Source organism: Helianthus annuus, chromosome 11 (genome assembly GCF_002127325.2).
Source record: "Helianthus annuus cultivar XRQ/B chromosome 11, HanXRQr2.0-SUNRISE, whole genome shotgun sequence".
Taxonomy (NCBI): Eukaryota; Viridiplantae; Streptophyta; class Magnoliopsida; order Asterales; family Asteraceae; genus Helianthus; species Helianthus annuus.
Genome location: NC_035443.2, coordinates 160,230,474 through 160,243,623, shown reverse-complemented (window position 1 = coordinate 160,243,623; position 13,150 = coordinate 160,230,474). Strand labels below are relative to the sequence as shown.

General features: G+C 30.8%; 1 pseudogene; it reads right to left on the bottom strand.

Moving 5' to 3' along the window:
* Window positions 1-10,985: 10,985 nt before the first annotated feature.
* Window positions 10,986-12,942, bottom strand: LOC118484173 (annotated as a pseudogene).
* Between the last annotated feature and the right edge of the window lie 208 nt (window positions 12,943-13,150).

Below are 13,150 nucleotides of genomic sequence, written 5' to 3'. Positions count from 1 at the left end.
ACGTAAAAAGATTACAAAAATATTTATGAAAGACAATAATGTTTATATTTTATGAAAAGTTAAATAAAGCTCATACAAAAATTTTTTTATACAATATCATAATTCAACAATATAGTTTCTAAATTTTCTAAGCCCCATTGAGACACTTTTTTATATTGTTAATTCAGGTTACAGCATAAAAAATTGTATATGAAAATATAAGATTTCTCTATTTTAAAAGAGTTAAAACAAAATATTAATAACAGAATTAAAGACGCACTAATTTTTTTCCAAACTATAACGATCCAACAAAAAAAATATATATATTTTTGTTATTTATTGTAAAACTCTTTTCTTATGTTTTTAAAAAGAATAATTTCTACAATCAAATTAGTTTTTATTCAATACGATTAAGAGTGAGAAAAATGAAGTTTTTAAAAAATACCTATTTTGGTAAATATTTTTCAAATCACCCATTTTGGTAAATAAGTTTTTCACCTACACTAGTTTGGGAAAAAACTCTGGTTGAAGCTGTCCACTCAATAAAAACGGAAACAAATCATGGAGTAAATAGTAATCAAATCCAAATGGTTTATTGCAACGATATAAATACACATCTAGGGGAGGGTTCATTGGGGAACACTAAAACAGTAGGGAACGGGGGAACACTCTTAAAAATTATACTTAACATGTTAAAAATTATTTTTTTCTAAATTTTTTTCGACGTTTTTTCTTATAAATACAAGTAGAAACATTTTTAATAAAAAAAAATCAAAAACTAGAAATATAAAAAAATGTTTAAAAAACAGTTATATCTTATAGAATTAACTTAACATGTTAAAAATAAATTTTTCTTTTAAAATTTTTCAGCGCTTTTCTTTAAAAAGGAGGAGAAACTAGTCGAATAAAAAAATTTCTAAAAAAATCTTTTTTAGCCTTTTTTTAATTGTTTTTTTTTAATATTTTTAGTTTTTGATCTTTTTATTAAAAATGCTTCTACAAGTATATATAAGGAGAAGCTCCGAAAAACATTTTAAAAAAAAATTAATTTTTAACATGTTAAGTTAAATTTTTAAGAGTGTTCCCTGATTCCCCACTTTTTTAGTGTTTCTCAATAAACCTCACACTACGATATGTATTAAATATAACGAGGAAGATAAAGATGGAGAAAGGTGGTGTTTTGACATTGATGAAATTCAATTGAGATTGACAGGTATGCAGTAGAACAAAACACATCTGTATACACACTTTACATTTAATGTTTAGTAAATAAAATATCTTTAATTTAATAACTAGTGGGAATGTCCGCACGTTGCCGCGGGTATGTATGTTTTTTTTGCCGCGCGCTCAAGGACCCATATCTCCCATAAAACGATCTCATAATGTGGCTGTTGTTGGGACATTTGCATAAGTTTGGTTGTTGTAAGGATCTGAGTCATGGATTCCCTGAAAAATTATGGCTGGAAAAACAAAACTTGAGGTTAAAAATTGAAGTATGTATATCAACATCAACTTCAATTTAACTACATACCAAATAACCACACATGACATCATTACCTCCATGAGAAATTTGTAAGAACCTCCATACTTTGTTACTTTTTCTGTTAATACAGTTGGTAGGACGTCAACCTTCGAGCAAGTTGCAAAACACTACGCTCACTTACTTTAAACAAAACTAACAGATATATACCATTTGACACCCCTCAATAAAGAAAGGGAAATAAACATGAAATGGCCCTAACAATTCTATACAATGATTGAACTTTTCTAAAAATCCTCGCTAAAGTTGGGATATCATGAGCAAGCATCTCATCAACAACTTTTATTATTTTTTACTTCACTATTTCAAATCTGTGTATATTGTAACCATTTAGATGTTGTCTAAAGTTATCAACATTTGGGAAATCACCAGGCAGTAAATGATGCTCTCTTTGAATTTTTGAAAATTTGATCAAGATTACCATTTAGCCTCTGTAATGGTAAACAACACGAGTATGCAAATCACTGACCGTCTGATCATACATTGATCATGTTCTAAGCTAAAAAGCTAGAGAACATCTACCCACCATATACCAAGTCAGATGTTCTAAGTTGCAAGTCAGCAGAACTTCTACTGACCATATTTAAGTGTTTAAAACCTTGTAAATGGATAGAATATTATACTTACAAAGCCAAGCGTCGGGGGAGCTAGTAGTTGCTCTAGAATGTTCTTTAACATTTCTACTGACTGATCTAAAAATGGGCTGCTTAATTTTTTTCTCTTCCTTCTCTGCATATCCATGATGCAGAATCCGCAAATCATGAAGAGAAATACGAGTTAAATTCAGGAACATACATGAAGGAAAATAGCAAGCAGACGGATGCTTACACATTGGTTTTTTCTATCATCATTAGTCATGTTGGAATGTTGGATGAAGGCATGATTTTGTCAATATGATCATGATATCCCTTATATAAAAGACGTTTGTTTTGATTTGTATCCAAGTATTTATTTGCTTTATTCAACAATATCCCAATTTCATTCCTTACATTGTACCTCAATGTCGAGCCTTGGATCATCCGGTAAATACATGTCCATGTAATATCTCTTGATCAATGCCCTACTGGACAAAACCAATTCATAATAATCAAGGCATTCTTGATCAGTACATAATATCTTTAAAGGCAGTTTAGACATTTTACTGATAGTAAACGCTTCTAGAGAATTATATTTATACTCGTATTCAAGAGCCAAGAATGTGCTTACCGTTAGGGTGGTAATCAGTACCTTTTCTTTTAATAGTGGGTTGATTTAGGTAAAATTTTTGCATATGGGGTCATTTTGGTCCATTCAAATTATACAACGGGTCAATATGGGCATGCTAATATTATACAACGGCTCAATGGGTATTAATCTTGCTAATTTAAAATACGTCCAAATGGGTTGACACTACCCACGACCATTGTTTCTCATCACCACCACCTTCACCCGTCACCACTAACCGCCATAAGAAAAATACAGTGGGTAAACCTATTTAGATATTTTTTTTCCATTATGGTCAGAAACCGTTTTGACCCCAAACCCATTTTGGTCAAAACCAGTTTTGACCCGAACCCATTCCATTAACCCGACCAAGCTACCCAGTTTTCCAGACTTACTTACCGCCATGGAGAAGGATGCATATGAGAGTCCTTTAGGGGGTGTTTGGGGTTGAGTTTTGAAAATAGATTATGCGTTTTGAATAATCAGAATCAGATAATTAGCTGTAATAAAACGTGCTGCAGAAAGAAAGTGTTTGGATTTGATTATGTTGTTTGATATCACAATAATCAGATAATCAACTATTTGAGTGTTTGGCAAGTATATATATTTCAAAAAAATAAATAAGTGAAAACGTAAGAAATCAGTCTTTGGATAATCACGTTTTCCTGCAGCAAGGGGTGACCTACTTATGGATTATCACGTTTTGAACTCTACAAAACGTAAAAAATCACTTTTTATTAATTTTTTACCAAATACTCAAAATAGATTTTTTGCGATTTCAAAACACAATAATCAAATAATCAGGTTGAAAACGCAATCCCAAACACCCCCTTAGTCTTACAATGATCCTCAAATGGGTTGCCATCAACAGTGCATATTACAGGGACCAATATTAATAGAAGATTTATAAGAAACATGGAGTTTGCAAGAAACATACTTATGTAGTGAATTTTGAATTGTTGTTAATATTTGTGGTTTATAACATTTATGTTGGCTTGCAGACAAACAGGGTGCTAAGAAAGAAAGGAACCAGTGGCAGCTAACAAGAAAGATACTAAGTATAAGGTGAATATTGTGGAACCTGAAAAGATGATTCTGGCGGCAACTAACAAGAAAGATACTAAACATAAGGTGAAGATTGTGGAACCTGAAAAAGATGATTCGGGCTCTTATGTAGATGATACAACGTCTGAAGATCTAGGTTAGGTATGCAACTCTTACTATCTGGCTTTGAAATTATCTGTTTTACTATGTGGCTTTGAAATTACTGTTTTACTTATTTTATTGTTAATTGTATGTAATAGTTTGTTCTATCATCTATGTATTGCATTCTTATGTGCCTCATATAATGTTGTTATTTATAGCTAGTGTTTGGTGGTACTTATAGGATTTTGTTTTAGTTTTTGGTGGTCTTGATACCATTATAATAATGTGTTTGCGAGTTAAAATTTGAAAATGTTAATGGTAAAAAATAAGAGAAAACAGATAAGGCCTTGTATGGCAGTTAATCGATAATATTGTTTACTTTTATTTGGTGTGTAGAAAGAATCACCACTTGGATTGGCCACATAGTCTGCTCATCCTCCGTCATCCTAGTATGTGCTTTAAAATAAGTAACTGCTTGGTTTCTTTTGAACTTGTACTTCATGTAGCATTTTTAGACATTGTCTTAACCAAAGTGCAGATTTTAGTTATTTGAATCTTTTGGGATGAAACATTTAATCTGAATTGGCTTTATGCATTGGGTGTTTTGTAGATTGAAAAGTTGAAAAAGGTTATCAAGGAGCTCGTTAAGGAAAAGAAAAAAAAGAGAAAGAACGGTTCGATAAAATGATAACTTCGATTCAAAAATAACTATAAACACGTCTAGTTTGAATGTTTTAATTTTGGTTATTTGATGGTTTGATGTGGATGTTTATTATGAGTAACATTGGATTGGATGTTTGTTGTGAATTTTGAAATTTCATAAAGGATGTTACTAAATTCACTCCCATTTTTTTTAATTTTACTGGTTGCACTCCCCCCCCCCCCCGAAGTTTGTAAATAAATACAATCAACCCTTGTATTTTCTATTTTTTTTTTTTTTTGAAAATTTGTATTAGAAATCCCTATTTTTTCTAAGGGTTCATCTACTTGCCATAATTTGAATATTTAGATATACCTGTGAATACATAATGATTCTATTGAATGTGTTACTCATTTGTTGTAAACGTAACGAACTCATTATAGTCTTAATCTTAATTTTTTTGAAGTATCGCTTCATAAAAGTTCGATATATAAATTCAATTCAATTAGGATTGTATTCACTTATTATGTATTATATTCTTGTTTTGATGTATATTGTTTATACATCAAAGTTCAATATATAAAGTGAGGTAAATGAAATTTAGTTGTCAAGCACATCCTACTTTTATATAAATAATATACAACAACATGTAATATAAAATATCTTCCGCATCAAATCAAATTGTTAAGAAGTATCAAAATCATCTATGTGAAAAAAAAACTAAACAAAACAGTCAACAAATAATACAAAACAAAATCATTCGGGTGAAAAGAGAAAGAAACTTAAACAAAACAATCAAGAATTGATAAAAAAAAACAAACAGGGAGTGAACCAAAAAAAAATCGTAAACAATTGAACAAAACAATAATATATAAAAGGTAAAGGGTTGAATTTAAAAAATTATAAAAATGATATTTTTGGAAACAGAGGTATCAACAGTAAAAATGGAGGTGCATTTAGCCACACCTTTTCATAAAATGCTTACATTTTTTAGTTATATTAGGTAGGTATAAATGTTTATAAATGCAGCAGCTATAAATGTATAGCAAAAAGGTAACAAAATGATAGCGAAGAAAAGCGGTTGCAAGATAGTAACAAAAACGGTAGCAAAATGGTGACAAAAAATTGGTTGCAAAATGGTGACAAAAGGCGTTAGCAAAAAACGGTGGCAAACGAACGTTAGCAAAAAGGTAACAAACGGTAAAAGGTAGCAAAATGGTTACAAACTGTTGTAGCAAAGTGGTGGCAAATGAACGGTAACAAAAAATAAAATGATAGCAAATAGGTGACAATAGGGCAATTGCTACGTTGGTTTTTTTCTACCGAGATTTTGGTGACAAAACGGTAACAAAAGGGCAATTGCTACCGTTATTGTGGTAGCAAAAACCCTATTCTCTAGTAGTGGTTGCTTCTCCATAAGAATGGGATTGACGATATAATCGTCATTAAGTAAATTACACCGATTAATAAATTGTAATATGAATTATTAAAATCCAATATGCTTATATTTAAGAGTAAACTGCCATTTTAGTCTCTGAGGTTTGTTCACTTTTGCTATTTTAATCCAAAACTCAAACCTTTTGCATCTGGGTCCCTGTGGTTTCAGCTTTATTGTCATTTTGGTCCAAAATTAAAATCAGGTCATATCTGTTTTATAAAATCCTACAATTTTGTCATTTTCCTCAGGGGTAAATCAGGTCATATTTGTCTTATAAAATATAGTATTTATTTATAAAAAAGAATGATCAGTTTTCCACTGCGGAAAAGGACAAAATAGCATGATTTTATAAGACAAATATGACCTGATTTTATTTTTCGACCAAAATGGCAATAAAACTGAAACTATAGGGACCCAGACACAAAAAGTTTGAGTTTTGGACTAAAGTAGCAAAAGTGAACAAACCACAGGGACCGAAATGAAAGTTTACTCTATATTTAATAACCGGTCATTGATTTAGTACCATACCTATCCAAAACCCCACCAGACTTTTACAATAATTTTTTTTTATTTTAAGATAATATATGAATAGGTCTCCCATATATTAAAAATGTTTTGGTAAAGCACTGAAGTGACCAAACTTTCAAAACATTACTTCTGTCCACATCCAAAATTAATGTATATCAAAACATCCAATATTATAAAATGACTAGTATCAAACATAATAAATTCTCCCTAACGTAAGAAAAATTATAATATAAAATGACAAGTATCTAACTCAACTAATCTCTCTCACCTCAAAAAAAAAAAAAAAAAAAGAGAGAGAGACGTGTCATTAGAAGTATGTGACAAATCCTTCTAGTGCATGCAACTTCTTTCCAATGCACATAAACGCTTGACATCAGTTATTTATAAGATTTTCACTTGTTCTTTAAACACGTTTGCTTTTTTCTCTGATACGCGTGACAACCTTGTGTTTTTAGTTTTTCTTTAAAACAACGAATTCACACACCCTCTTTCTTGTATTTTTGTTATAGTGTAATAAATAGTTTAGTATTTATAGGAAAATACAAGTCTGGAGACTTATATTGTAAAACGTACTTACACAACTAACATCATTTGAACGACATAACTACAATTTAAAAGGTTTGAATGACTTAATTATCAATTCAAAAAGTTAATTAGTTTTAGGGTAACTTCAGATTCAGTCCGGATAAAATTCAAAATATATATATAAGACATGTAGCATAAGTAATTCATACTCGTTAGCTCAACCTTAGACTAACTCAACCTTAGACTAACTCAACCTGAAAAGATCAACCACCGTATAGGAGTCTAAGTCTTCGGTTTAGATTTTCCATTAATTTCAGGGTGTAGGTTGGATTCGGTTTCAACCCACCGTACACACCTAAGGGTGAAAATGTTCATAGATTTTGAAAGGATACATTCGTCATTTGCTTATTTCTTCTTTACCTGTCTTACGGGGCTCAAATGATATAATCCGAGCACCAAACCATAAGCTCATATAATCTCATACAGTAGTCCATATATATGCATCGAAAATAGAAAGTACATAACTTTCAAATCTAAAGCAAAATTTCATTCAAATTCTATAAGAAATCATCACACTTTCTTTCAGTCACCGGATTTCAACTATGGGAGTTCAACAATCTTTGATCATTTTCTTTTTTGACCATTTTCAGACATAGCATTTAACCCTTGATCGTTTTTGTCGCCATAGGTCCAACGAGAAATTGGCCCTTAAACCCTATAGTGATGACATGCCATCGCAATAGGTCCAGTGAGAAATTAACCCTTAAAACCTATAGCGATTACATGTAGTCGCCATAGGTCCAGTGAGAAACTAAATTTAAACCCTGTAGCGACGACATGTCGTTACCGTAGAGCAAAATTATTCAAATAAATATTTTTTTTTTAATTTGGGAAATGTGACCATGTTGGGAAATAGTGACGATGTAACGATCCGTATTTCATAATTTCTATTTTTAGCAAACTTGTATTCTTATTTCATTTCAATCCTTGTAATCTCGAGACTTTGATCATCATGAAAATACATTTTTAATCATACATGTTTATTTATACTTACACGATATACAAACAATCTCGAATACGCCCATTTCTATACAAACCGAGACAGAAACAATGTTTATACCATGTTCTGATTATAATCACACTTATAACACAATTATAACCATACACCTTAGAATATAAAACTATGTTTAGCATTATATTTATAACATAAAGTAACAAGGTATATAAGCTAAAAGGACTCACGTATTGGACCTCCTTTCCACCTACTTTATTCTCTAATTACCTTCCAACCTTCTTTAAACCCAAACCCTAATCCCCCACTATAAATACATGTGTTCCACAACTCCTCCACCCTTACACACCTCAAATCCACTCTTTAATCCTCATATTTCTCTCAAAATCTCCAAGTTAAGCAGATTGTACCACGTCTCAAAACAGTGACTTTTGAGCAACTTCTTCATTTTCTTCTTGTTTCCTTACATCAAACCACTTGGATGACCTCCAAGGATGTTATCTAAGGTTCACCAAGGTGTCACAAGGTGGTACATCACTTGCATAAGACCCCAAAGTCAGATGTGAATTATGTTTTATAAAAACTTTGCAAACATGTTTCATTACTTGTTCTTCTTGTAAGAATCTTGTACCAACCTTGTTCCCAATTAAACTCATGGTTATGGCGCTTGTCTGTGGTTGATTTCCAGAAGATTAGAGGCCCAAAAACTCACTTAACTACTGCCCTAAAGGTTCCAAACAACCTACAAGTGTTGAAACCATCCAACCCCCATAACCTTTAATGTTGTAAGACTTGTGTTTTGAGAGTCCCTTAGTCTTACAATGACACATGTTAAATTTTTTTGTAAGTAAAAAAAAAAAACATTTTATAAAAAAATCTAAGAATAGGATGACTTGTGGTGTAATCATATTATTTATAAATTTGAAGAAAAGCATTATTATTTGAGTTAAGTGTCATTTACGTCTATGTGGTTTGTCCACTTTTGCCCTTTCAGGCCGAATTAAAACTCATAACTCAGTAAGCGCAGGGATGTAAATGGCACTTAAACTCTAGGAATGTAAATAAGAGTTAACTTTTTTATTATTTTTATTTTTAAACCTCTTTATTATTATTACTACTAATACTATTATTAAATTACAATTAACTTCAAGATTTTTAAACTTATTATTACTATTATTAAATGGAACTTAACTCCTAAATTTTGTATTTATTAAACTTATTATTATTGTTATTTTTATTATTAAATGACACTTGACTCCTAGATTTTTTTTTAACTTCTTCTTCTTCTTCTTCTTCTTATTATTATTATTATTATTATTATTATTATTATTATTATTATTATTATTATTATTATTATTATTATTATTATTATTATTATTATTATTATTATTATTATTATTATCTACAGACAAAGATAGACTCTTTCATTCCCCCCCCTCTACATCACCACCACCATCACCGCAACTACAGCCCACCACTTGTAACAACCAACAATCACCACTGCCATTGAAATAAAAGAATCCTTGCTTAAATCCCAATATATCACAAGGGCTCCGTGGTTATGTAGTATGTGTTGCGGGGATGATGCACTGTTAGAGAGATGGAGAGGGAGAGAGAGAGAGAGAAATGAAGAAAACTAGTCATAGAGAGAGGAGAGAGTGGAAGATGGAGGTGGCGGTGGTTGCAGGTCATGGCAGCAGTGGTTGTGGTGGTGGTGATTGAAAGAGGGGGGAGTGAAATGGACTGTGTGCATGTATATAATAAATATAATAATAATAAGTAAAAAAATATAAAATCTAGGAGTTAAGTGTCATTTAATAATAATAATAATAATAATAATAATAATAATAATAATAATAATAATAATAATAATAATAAGAAGAAGAAGAAGAAGAAGAAGAAGAAATAGTTTTAAAAAATAAAAAAAAAATCTAATAGTTATGTGTCATTTACATCCCTAAAGTTGAAGTATCATTTACATCCCTGCACTAATTGAGTTATCAGTCTTTTTTAACTGGGTTAGTTTTTTGAACTGAAATGACACGTTTTGAAAATGTGAGAGAGAAAAATGGTACATTTTTTAAATTTGTATGAAATGATAAAAGTGACAAACCAAATAGATGTAAATGACACATAATTCTTATTATTTAATAGGAGAGTTGCGGGAAATTAAAATCTAGACTTAATCAAAAATCGACATTTGACATCCAATATTTAATAGGAGAGTTGCGGGAAATTAAAATCCAGACTTAATAAAAAATCGACATCCAATATTTAATAGGAGATACAGATGGAAAAGCCAACTTTTGGTTGGCCTGCAAATCTAACAAGTGTCCCGTTAGTTTCATTTATTTATTAGATACAAAAGATAATGATCAATTATTACTTCGTAGTTACTAATCACGACATCTCCATTTATTAATTGTGCCATATTAAATGTTAAACAGGTTTTGTACTTTTGTAGTCAAAGCCACAATAACTAACCATAGCAACTCCTTTCTAAAGATATTTCAAAATCTTAGCCGGCTGGAGATATGCAGTTTGTCGTTTTATTATAGATATCGTAGTTAAGAATTGGAACACCTCTAACCGTTAATTTCATAGTATAGAATTGCGATATTTTTGTACTTGCATACCTACAAACTTTTAGATGAAGATGCCACAATTAGTAAGTATGGCATACCCCTTATAAACACTTTTAAAAAATGAACCGCATTGTCAACTAAAAATTTCTAGCATACCCATTAGCAGAAAAGTATCAATTGAAAACACAAGTTTATGTGCATACAACAAATTTAAATTCTTAGTATAATTACGTTTAACATATCAAACAATTTTTACTCACGGATGGTATACAAAATGACAATTATGATAATACTAAAATAACCCCCAAGAGGTGCAGTTCTTGGAGGTTATTTTGTAAAAAATATAAAATGAAGTTTCTGACACAATTATTAAGCAACAAATCTTAATTTTAAGCTTGGTAATACTCTACTTGTGCCTCGGAAACTTTATATGATACCAATGTTATTAGATCTTCGTCGGTGATAATCTGGGACATAAAGGAAACCGTTAGTCATAATTTGTGCAAGGATGTACAAAGCATGCGTATGGCAGGCACGCTAGCTCAAAGATAATAGCATGCTTGCGCTAGTTGTTAAGAGTGAAACATTCAGTTTCCAAGTAGTTAGATGAGCATTTGATATCGCGTAAAGAAGAGCTTTAACTAGTTACCTTTTTCATCTCACTAAAGCGCAAAAACAATTGGTTAAGTTCATTTCCATCAAAGTTGTAACCAAGCTGAAGAGAAATAGAACCACTTCGTTAATGATGGATTAATGTGTTAGTTGTTTCGTTTGAAATGAGTGAATTCAAGATTTCTACTATACCTCAAAAAGTTTGGCTTTCAAAGCATGGCGTCCACTGTACAACAATATTTGTAAATTAATCGTTAGTATGTACTCAGTCCAAAAGCATATATACTTTTTTTAATGTTAAACCTAGATTATTACAACCTTTGACCTGTCAATTTGGGCTTCTTAAACCAAAACTGAATTTGGTTAAGGTTAGTACCTACATGGGTTAAGAAGCCTGGATTAATTGACATGTCAAAATTTTTAATAATCCAGAGTTATAACTCTAGAAACATTACTCTGAATAATTGAATACGATATTTCTAGTTGTTCTTCTCTTATATATTATATTTAGAAAATAGCTTAACATATACATGAAGAGTAAAGAGCATGCTATATACAATACAAATAAACATACCTAAGTTTTCCAAGTGTAAATCCGGCTTCATTCGATCTATGAATTCCAACATCTTCAGGAGACATAATTTCATATCTACTTTAGTTCTTTAGGACCCCATCCTAAATAATAATAGACAAACATTAGAACAAGCAAAATGCCTACTTATACTAAAATGTCTTAAAATCTCTATGTGACTTTACTAAAGTTCTATATGTTTTATCTAATCACCAACAAATTAACTTGATGGATTCCACTTTCATGAGAAAATGCATTAGCACCAACAATGGGCTTGTGTGGTTGAACCCTCATTCCAGTATAGTCTTCCACCTAAATAACACATGTAAGTTCAAAGTTAATTACACTACGATCTGTCGTTATTCATGCATCAGCAACAAAAACACCACAACGTCAAAAAGCGTCGTAAAGGTGTTTAAGATCGGATTATCCGGTTTTCGGATATCCGAAAATTTCGGAAAGTGATTATTGATATCCGAATCCGTATCCGAAATGTTGGATATCCGTTAGGATATCCAAAATTTCAGATACGGATTCGGATACCCAAATGGATATCCGAATTTATAAAAAAATAAAAAAATGTTTTGTGCATAGATTAAAACTAAACTTATATTCGATTTTCCGATTTTCCAACATTGAAAACTAAAAACATTCATAAATCCACATCTGAATCCGATTATTTACTAGTTTTTACTATATTTCAAACTAAATATAATGCTCATATACTATATATATTTATAAAAAAATTAGTTTTCGATATCGGATAATCGGATTATCCAAAATTTTTGAAATTAATATCCGAATCCGAATCCGAAAATTCGGATGATCCGGTTTTCGGATATCCGAATTTTCGGATATCCAAAATTTCGGATATTTCGGATACGGATTTTCGGATATTTCGGATTCGAATACGGACTTTTTTGAACACCCCCTAGTCATGGGAATGTGTTTTGTATCTACACCGGTGTAAATACCACCTAGTAACTCCCCTTTGCATTTTAGAGTCATTACCACCTATAATCATGAGATGTAACCAACTTTTATATATTCGCATATCGGTTTTGTTAAACTATGAATTAAGAACATTAAACATTACACACCTCTTCCAAAGAAGCATTACCCGCTCTTTCTCCAATTCCATTTATTGTTGGGGTTGTTTGCATTTGAAGGAGATAACGATTACAAATTTCGAATTATTTTTATATTTCATATTATTTCTTGCATCACACATAATAAATATAAATATTGATACGAATACATATAACCCTAATATGAACTATACATACAAAATTAAGAAAATATAACATTACTTATTTTAAATGATGCATTTACCAAGTAAGAATTTTGTTTTTGAATATAAAAGAATTAGTA